Source organism: Ailuropoda melanoleuca, chromosome 12 (genome assembly GCF_002007445.2).
Source record: "Ailuropoda melanoleuca isolate Jingjing chromosome 12, ASM200744v2, whole genome shotgun sequence".
Taxonomy (NCBI): domain Eukaryota; kingdom Metazoa; phylum Chordata; class Mammalia; order Carnivora; family Ursidae; genus Ailuropoda; species Ailuropoda melanoleuca.
Genome location: NC_048229.1, coordinates 25,352,899 through 25,360,743, shown reverse-complemented (window position 1 = coordinate 25,360,743; position 7,845 = coordinate 25,352,899). Strand labels below are relative to the sequence as shown.

General features: G+C 47.0%; 1 long non-coding RNA gene across 1 annotated transcript; it reads left to right on the top strand.

Annotated features, from left to right (window-relative positions):
- The first annotated feature begins 451 nt into the window (after window positions 1-451).
- LOC117795294 lies at window positions 452-4,935 on the top strand. Its single transcript, XR_004619250.1, has 3 exons — window positions 452-790; window positions 1,841-1,939; window positions 4,143-4,935. It is a non-coding gene; the product is annotated as an uncharacterized LOC117795294 (long non-coding RNA).
- The last annotated feature ends 2,910 nt before the right edge of the window (window positions 4,936-7,845 follow it).

The window sequence follows — 7,845 nt, the reverse complement described above, 5'->3', positions numbered from 1 at the left end:
TGTGACGCCAGTGGGGGACGCCACGGGAGTCAGTGCGAGGAAGGGGAAAGCCCTCATCCCCAGCAGGCCTCGCGGGTCGGAAGGAGAGGAAGACCGCGACAGCCCAAAGATGGCACCGCCCCCAGCCCTGCTGTCGGCGCATGCGCCCGGCTGGGCCTTCGGGGTAAGCCCCAGTCAGATATTCAGCGTTCTCTGCATTCGCCCCTTGGCTACGAAGAACAGTCGGTAGAACTACAGCATCGGTTCGCAGCGATCGTACAGTCGCAGGTCTCTAAGCTTTGCCCTGCTCCCAGGGGAGGACGGGGTGAGGCCCAGAGAACAAGCGTTTCCTAGTTGGAGCGTGGGTGCCGAGTGCGCACGCGCACCCTCGGGACTGTGCGCAAGGGCGCCTGGGAAACCCGCAGTGGCTGGAGACGGGCCTCGTAGTCGAGGGGCCAGCGGGTGGGACAGACGGACGTCCCTTCCCTGTACCCAGCCGCCCAGGGTAGGGCCTGGGCTAGGGTGTTTTCATACGCGTTACCTTTATCTGGTGAGCTAGGCAGTGCGTTAGCTAACCCGGAAGTAAATTCCAGTTTTAGAATTCAATCGGGTTACATTTTTACTGGAGTATGTTCTGGGGGAGAAGAGACCTGATTCCTCCGTTCTAGAACGACAGCCCCGAGGTGGCAGGCGCTGGTCAGGGCCAGTGTCCGCGGCTCCTGGCGCAGAAGAGGATCTCCGCGACTCCTCTTCGAATGACTGGATGGAGTCACTAGAAAGGGGCATGCTGTGTCTGGACGCAGAGTCACTGGTAAGGGAACCATCTGCCAGATGGGCCGATAAAACCAACTTTTCGCTTGTCACAGAGTAGCCTAGTGTGAGAAGCAGGGTTGCTGGGTTTAGCAAATGCAAGTACCGGCCAACCCAGTTAAATCTGAATTTCTGATAAATGACAATCTTTTTAGCCTTTCCTGTATTTTATCTGGAGCCTTAGTGACACGGCAGCATGGTAAGGTGGGAGGGAAGATGACTGCATTCCTCTTAGAGGAAGAAAAAATGTATCTGGAATTTATAGATAATGACTGAGCAGATCGAAGACCATCCTTGAGGGGCTTTGATTTATAAAGCGCTTGGCCCTCCGCTAAGGGTTGTATTTATGTTATCCTAATTGGAACCTCCTATGCGGTGGGATAATCGCTCTTACTTTACAAACGAGGAAAGAGGCTCAGAGATAGGAAGTCACTTGTCCAAGTGCCCACATTTTTATTCAGTCACCCCAAGAATATTTATTGAGACCCGACTTCGTACGGATTCTGTGTTTTGATTCCACACACAGTCAGCCTCCTTAGCTGGAAAATTCCAGTCCCTGCCCACTCCTCAACCTCCCTCCCTTTCCTCACTCCAGCTGCAGTTTCTATGGTAACAGACTGAACCTGCCTCTATAGCTAACAAGAGCTAAGAGCTCTTGAAGGAGATCAAGCCAGAACCATTGACGTCAACCTAGCCTGGCTGGGGGATGGGGAGGACTGCCTGAAGCCCTAAAGCCTCCTCCATCAGTGGTTTATGCAAGACTTTTGTATGTGTTCAAATCTGCCGTTGAGCAGGGGTCTCTGCAGAAGAACAAAATGTCGACTATGTGAACCTCTGCAGAGTCCACAAAGTCACAGGTTTTCAGTTCAGAGGCTCCTGCAAGCTGCAGTAACATTAACATTATGCATATTTACCATTTATTAATTCATTTAGGCTATTGTTCAACAAATAATAATTGGATGGGCAGTGGCATTCTGTGTCAAACAGTGCTAGATCCTAAAGATATAATTGCTGTTAAAACATTCAAGGTCTCAACCTTTCTGTTCCTTAGAGTCCAGCAGGAAAAACGTGTACTTATTCGTTCATTCTTCAGTATATTCTGAGAGACCATGATGTGTGAGACATGTATTGGAATCTGAAGGATACAGAGGTGAGTTTTGAAAAGAAAACAAAACACTGTGCTGCATGGAAATGATTTTGGTGGGATCGGGGTCAGATGTTAAACAGATAATCACAAACAACAAATATTTACCGGGTACCAGCTCTGGTGTCAGGCGCTGTTTTAGGCAAAGGACCTACAGCAATGAACAAAATAGACTTGGTATCTGTTCTTACGGAGCCTACATTATGGCAGAAAGAGGGAAAAATATGTAAATGAATCAGTGTTCTTTCTTACAACGAATAGTATATACTACTTACATTGACTTAAAAAAAGATTTTATTGGCTGAATTATTTAAAAATGCCAGAGGCATAGTTGGTCTAACCGATATTTATAAACATAATCTGTATTATTGCAGACATCTATAGTTTTTCTGCCCAATACTCTTTCCCCCTCCTTCTTGCCACAGCCCTCTTTTGTATGGGGAACTGATTAGTATCTGACCCAAGCTTGGTCAGTCACTCTGTCTGTTTCCGTGCCCATAGTGAGTGGTTCAGGGATGAGCTCATGACTCCAGATGAGCCACTCAGAGATTTACCTGACATTATCTTTGCTGGGTGCTCAACTGGTTGGAAGCGTGCCTGAGTTAGGACCATCTTGGCTGCTTTCCAGGGAATAAAATGAGAGAGAGTCCTCTACTCTCTCTACTGCTGCTTAGATTACATAATGTACGTAATGGGCTTAGCACAAAGTAAGCTCTCAATTAACGTTCACCAGTGTTGTTAGCAATTTACAAAGGGACCTGTGGGAAGAAATTCTTTGTACAGACTGGAAGACTGTGCATTTGTTGACCACTTCAAAGTCAATGTAAATCAGGAGGTTTCTTGGAGGTCACGGAATGAAAACAAATGGAGGTGCACAGTGTAGAAGAATGTGTCCTCCAGGCTATGGTGAAGTTTGATGAGCTATCCCAGATTCACAGCAGAACCCAGTTCCCTGGGTTCAGAATGCTTGGACCAACCCATTCAAACTTTGACATGGTCCTGGTGTGTCCAGACTGCTATATAGGAAGCATCGTAAATTGGATGGCTTATAAATAAATATTTATTTCTCACAGTTCTGGAGGCTAGGACGTCCAAGATCATGGTGGTAGCAAATTTGGTGTCTGGTAAAGGCCAACTTGAGGGGGGTTGCAGTTTGACCCCAGTAGCAAGTGTACCGCCCTCTTTGCTGGTTTCCCTGCTTTTGTTTTTCCTTCCTTCCATTCATTCCCCAACCTAGGCCAGGGTGACCTTCCTAAAATGCAGATAGGACCAGAGGCCTGCTGTGAGTTTGGGGGCTCATCTGGGCCTGTTTTTTTTCTGTATATCAGGAAAAAGGCAGAGCCACCTCAGTCCCCCCATGTCCCCATTCTGGGTGGTGAACATGGAAGCCTTGAGAAGGATAGAGCTGGGTGGGTGAGTCAGGGTGTTTTAGTCAATGCTTGTTCTTATCTGCCTCCTTTCTCCTCCCCGAGCTTTTCTTTCTCAAGGACCCAGTTTTTCTTGGAGAGGGGAGAACAAGGGAAGAAGGGAGGAGATGTATTCCCAACACTGTCTGAGTCGGCCTTTTTCTCTTTCAGGTAGGGCCAGTGTAGAGGGTGTAATGGTGGCCCCCAGAAAAATACATCCTCATCCAAATGCACAGAACCTGGGAATGGTACCTTATTTGGAAAGAGGTTATTTGCTGATGTGACTAAGAGTTTTGACATGAGATCATTATGGATTAATTGAGTGGATCCTAAATCCAATGACAAGTGTTCTTCTAAGAGTGAGGCAGAGAGTTTAGGTAGAAGAGGAGGTGGAGGCAGGTGCATTCAGGGGGCAATTTGACAGGGGCGGGATTCTCATGCACCCCTGATTCAGACCTTTGGGAATCACTCATCCCCCCAATGTTGGGATGTGATGGGGAGATACTTGGTTTGCATCCCTGCTCTGGCCAGGGCGTGCTGCTTCACTCTGGCTCTGACGGGATGAGGAACCTAGCAGCTAGTGGGCTCTGGACACACACCTGAGTCCATTGCCTGGAAGGGTCTGGACTCACCACGCAGCTATTCCTCTACAAGGAAATATGGCATTAATTAGCAAAGGAAAAACACCAGCACAGGTCGTGAGGGAGACCTTGAAAAGAAGGGAGAGGTGTTATATTTTTGGGCAATCGATATACACTTTTCCTGTGTTTTGAACAATTTTCATTTTGCACTGGGCCCCGCAGACTACACAGCCAGGCCTGCTTTCAGGAGTTAACCTCGTTCCTCCCAGAGGGTGGACACATTGGCTCTACCTCCTTCTAGAACTCCTCTGCCCAGAAATGTCCACTTAAGCATGATCCTGGTCTCTCAGAGGACTCGCCATCCGCCGGTACTGAAGCACAGCTCTTCTCAGAGGCCGGGGCAGAAACTTGGCTGTTGTCCTTGGTCAGTCTCCTCTGCACACCTGGTATATCCCATCAGTCACCAGCCCTGCCAACTCTGCCTCCTGAAATAGTTCTTTCCTCGGGCTTGATCTCATCGTTTCCAACGTGGTGAAGGCCACTACTACCACAGCTTGGTTCCCACAATTGAATACTAACTGCCTTTCATTTTTACCCCCTTCAAATCCATTCTCCTTGCCTTTTAAAAATGAAAATCCGACTGTCATACCTCTACCTAAAATCCTCCAAAAGATTCCCGCAGTTCTTTAACTGAAGAGCCAATGCCCCACCAAACTCGCACAGAGTGGAGACCCCCAAATTCTGTTTGGAAAGTCTGTGGAGTGGTTTTTGGCGTAGAAAACAGAATGTGTCTGGAAGCTATGTTTGCACCATCTTATGAACAACTACATCATATTACTATCCAAAAAACAATGTTCCTCAATATGTACTTGTATCGTGTGTGTGTGTGTGTGTACCTTGATAGAGATACAGGGAGGTGAGAAATAGTAACGGTAAAAATATTCCCACTCTTAATGGTTTCATTCAGGATGTATTTTGGAATTTTGGAATTTAGTTCAATGGACAATAATCAGGCCGTTTCTCCATACTGGTCATTGTGAAAAGGATTCAGGACACTGAACTGTTTTTTTTAGGGCTTGAAGGAGAATAGACTGTCAGCCTCTGAAAATGGGACTAGCACTGGCAAAAACAAGAATCCAGGGATAATCGGCAGGAAAGACTATTACCAGGGACATCTTTTTCTGGTTTGGAAATGTGGCTGGAATGTTGGATGTGTGCCTTTCTAAGAAAAACTTCCATCCCCTCTCCTCCACACCCACACATCCCATAGACTGCACTGCGTGCATTGCTTGGTTGATGCCTGGCATTAGGCTCAGGAGTCAAGGGAACATTCTGAGGCAGGGTGTTGGTGGGAGGCCCCTGTGGACACTCAGCCTGTGTGAACTTTCTGAAGCTCACTTTCCTCAGGGAGGACAGCCAGAATGCTCCCCTTCACCTGTCTCCAAAGTTCCATACTGGTGCAAAGGTCGATCGTCTCTCACCATCTCAGAACCTCTCAACTGGGTCCTTCTGTACCTGTTCCATCTCCGTGTCTGTGTTGCCGCCATGTCTCTTTGGGCAACTGTCTCCTAAATGTTCTCCCTCTTCTCTCAGGTCACCTTCCACCCATTCTGCACAGCAGTTGGAGCAGCTTCCATTGCCCTTATGATAAATTCCAAGTCCCTCAACCTGGATCACATGAACACCTCTCCCAGGCTCTTTGTCCCAAACGTGGCTTCATCTTCATACTTGTCTCCTAGCTCCCCATGCCTTAGCCATGATGACTTTTCTTCCTGTTCTCTGTGGAGCCCATGTTCTCTCTCAAGATTAGTCTGTGCTCATTGCCCACGCTTCGTGCCTCATCTTCTTTTTTGTATTAACCGTGTTTCTAGCTTCCATAAAGGTGATGCTTTGGTATCTGCTCGACAGACCAATATGGACACACCTTTTCTGGACGACCCAACAATATGCTGGTGTCACCTTGCTTGGCCTCCCACCTCCCTCACCACACCCCCCACCACTCCTAGGAATAGTCCTCTTCCTGGGGGTATGCTTTTCAAATTCAAATTAATCAATCCAGAGTCTACACATTTCCTCACCACACCCTTACCAGCCTTTCACACTCCGGACCACCATCCTTCCGCTCTTCTCACCCCAGAGCCAGGTAGGTAAGGACTAGGGACATCCCCTATGCCCCAGAACCCACTGAAACTATTCAAACTAGCCAATCTTAACCTGGCTTACTCTACCTCACCTGTTACTTCTCTCAGAAACCACAGTAAAGATCTTACCCATTTTTCCCCCCTGCTCTCTGTGCTCCTTACTGGCCCGTGTGTACCTGCATAGCGTGGTGGACCCTTCTTGGGAATTGTGAGTAACAAACGGTCTCTTTAATGACAGTCATCTTCTGATCTGTTGGCCGTGCTATACCTTAAATTTTCTATTAATACACTATATTTTAGAACACGTTCTCATCAGTTCCTTCTAAATAGGCTTCCATTCAGCCCACACCCCTGAAATTGCTCTGCTCAAAACTTAATATGTTGTTAGATCCAACACTCATGTCTCTGTGCTGGTGTTATATGGCTTTACCATGGCCATCAATACAGGTGACCTCTTTGTCCTTTTTAAAAACACTTTCTTCTAGTGCCTTCTTTGAACCTCTGTTCTCTTGGCTTCCTGGCCCAACCTCATTACAGCTCCTTCTCTTTTGCTTTCATCGAAGCTGAAGATGTGCACATCCTTTGACCAGGCCCGTCTCCTATTCTCATTCAAGGAGCCTAGATGAGGACTTCCAGGAAGGCACACTGAGCAAGGAGTAATATAGTAGTTTCCAACATTTTTTGAGTGCTTAATCTATACCAATCATGTTCTTAGGCACCCAGGGATGTGTATGGATGAGCAATTCAGATCATGTTCCTCTTTTCACTGAGCTGACAGTCTTGTGGGGCCAGAGTCCTCAAACAAGTTGAGAATAAGGAAGTTCACACAAGCTTGGGAAAAGACGCATTGGTGCCCAGCCAGGGAAACAAACAGCCATGGAATCAGTTTTAAACCCATTCAACCGATCAATGGCAACTCGCCTCAGAGAATGCACTTTTTGCAAGCCAAACAATCAGTGTCAGCACTTTGCTTTGGAAAGTCAGCCACTGAAAGAGCCCATCAAGGATGGACTCACTCCGATAAACACGCCTCTAAGTGCCAACCAATCAACAGGGGTCTCACTTGAGAGGCCACAGTTCTACCGATGATGTCAACCTATTTGTGTCCCGGAAGGCCTGCCAACCCCTGAACTCCAGATTCTGTATAAAATCAGTCCATCCTGCGCAGCGATGACCCAACTAGTATTGCCTTCCCTTCCTGTGGTAAAAAATCAGTTCAGCAGTGCCCGTTGATTTCAGATACTGAGTTGTATTAGTCTGCTAGGGCTGCCATAACCCGACACCATGACAATAGAAATTAATTTTTGTGCAACTCTGCAGACCAGAAGTCCAAGATCAATGTGTCTGCAGGGTTCGTTTCTCTGGAGTTCTCCTCTCTCTTTGGCTTGTAGACAGTTGTCTTCCCCCTTTGTCTTTACATGGGTTTTCCTGTGTCTCCATACATATGCAAATTTCCTCTTCTTACAAAGATGCCAGACAGATTGGATTAGGGCCTACTCTAATTAACCTCATTTTTACCTTAACTATCTCTTGAAAGGTTTTATCTCCAAATACAGTTTCATTCTGAGGTACCAGGGTAGGGACTTCGACTTATGAATTTGGGGGTTGGGTGTATAATTCAGCCCATCACAGAATAGTAGTCTCATTGTGTTTTGACAAAGTAAATGCAGAGCTCCATATTGATAACAGGTTATTTTTTCTTATCTAAGCTTTCTGTACTTTCCTGAGAATGTGCCTCCTTCCTCCAGTAGGAGCTACAAGGTCGTTACCCCTGGTTTTTGGTC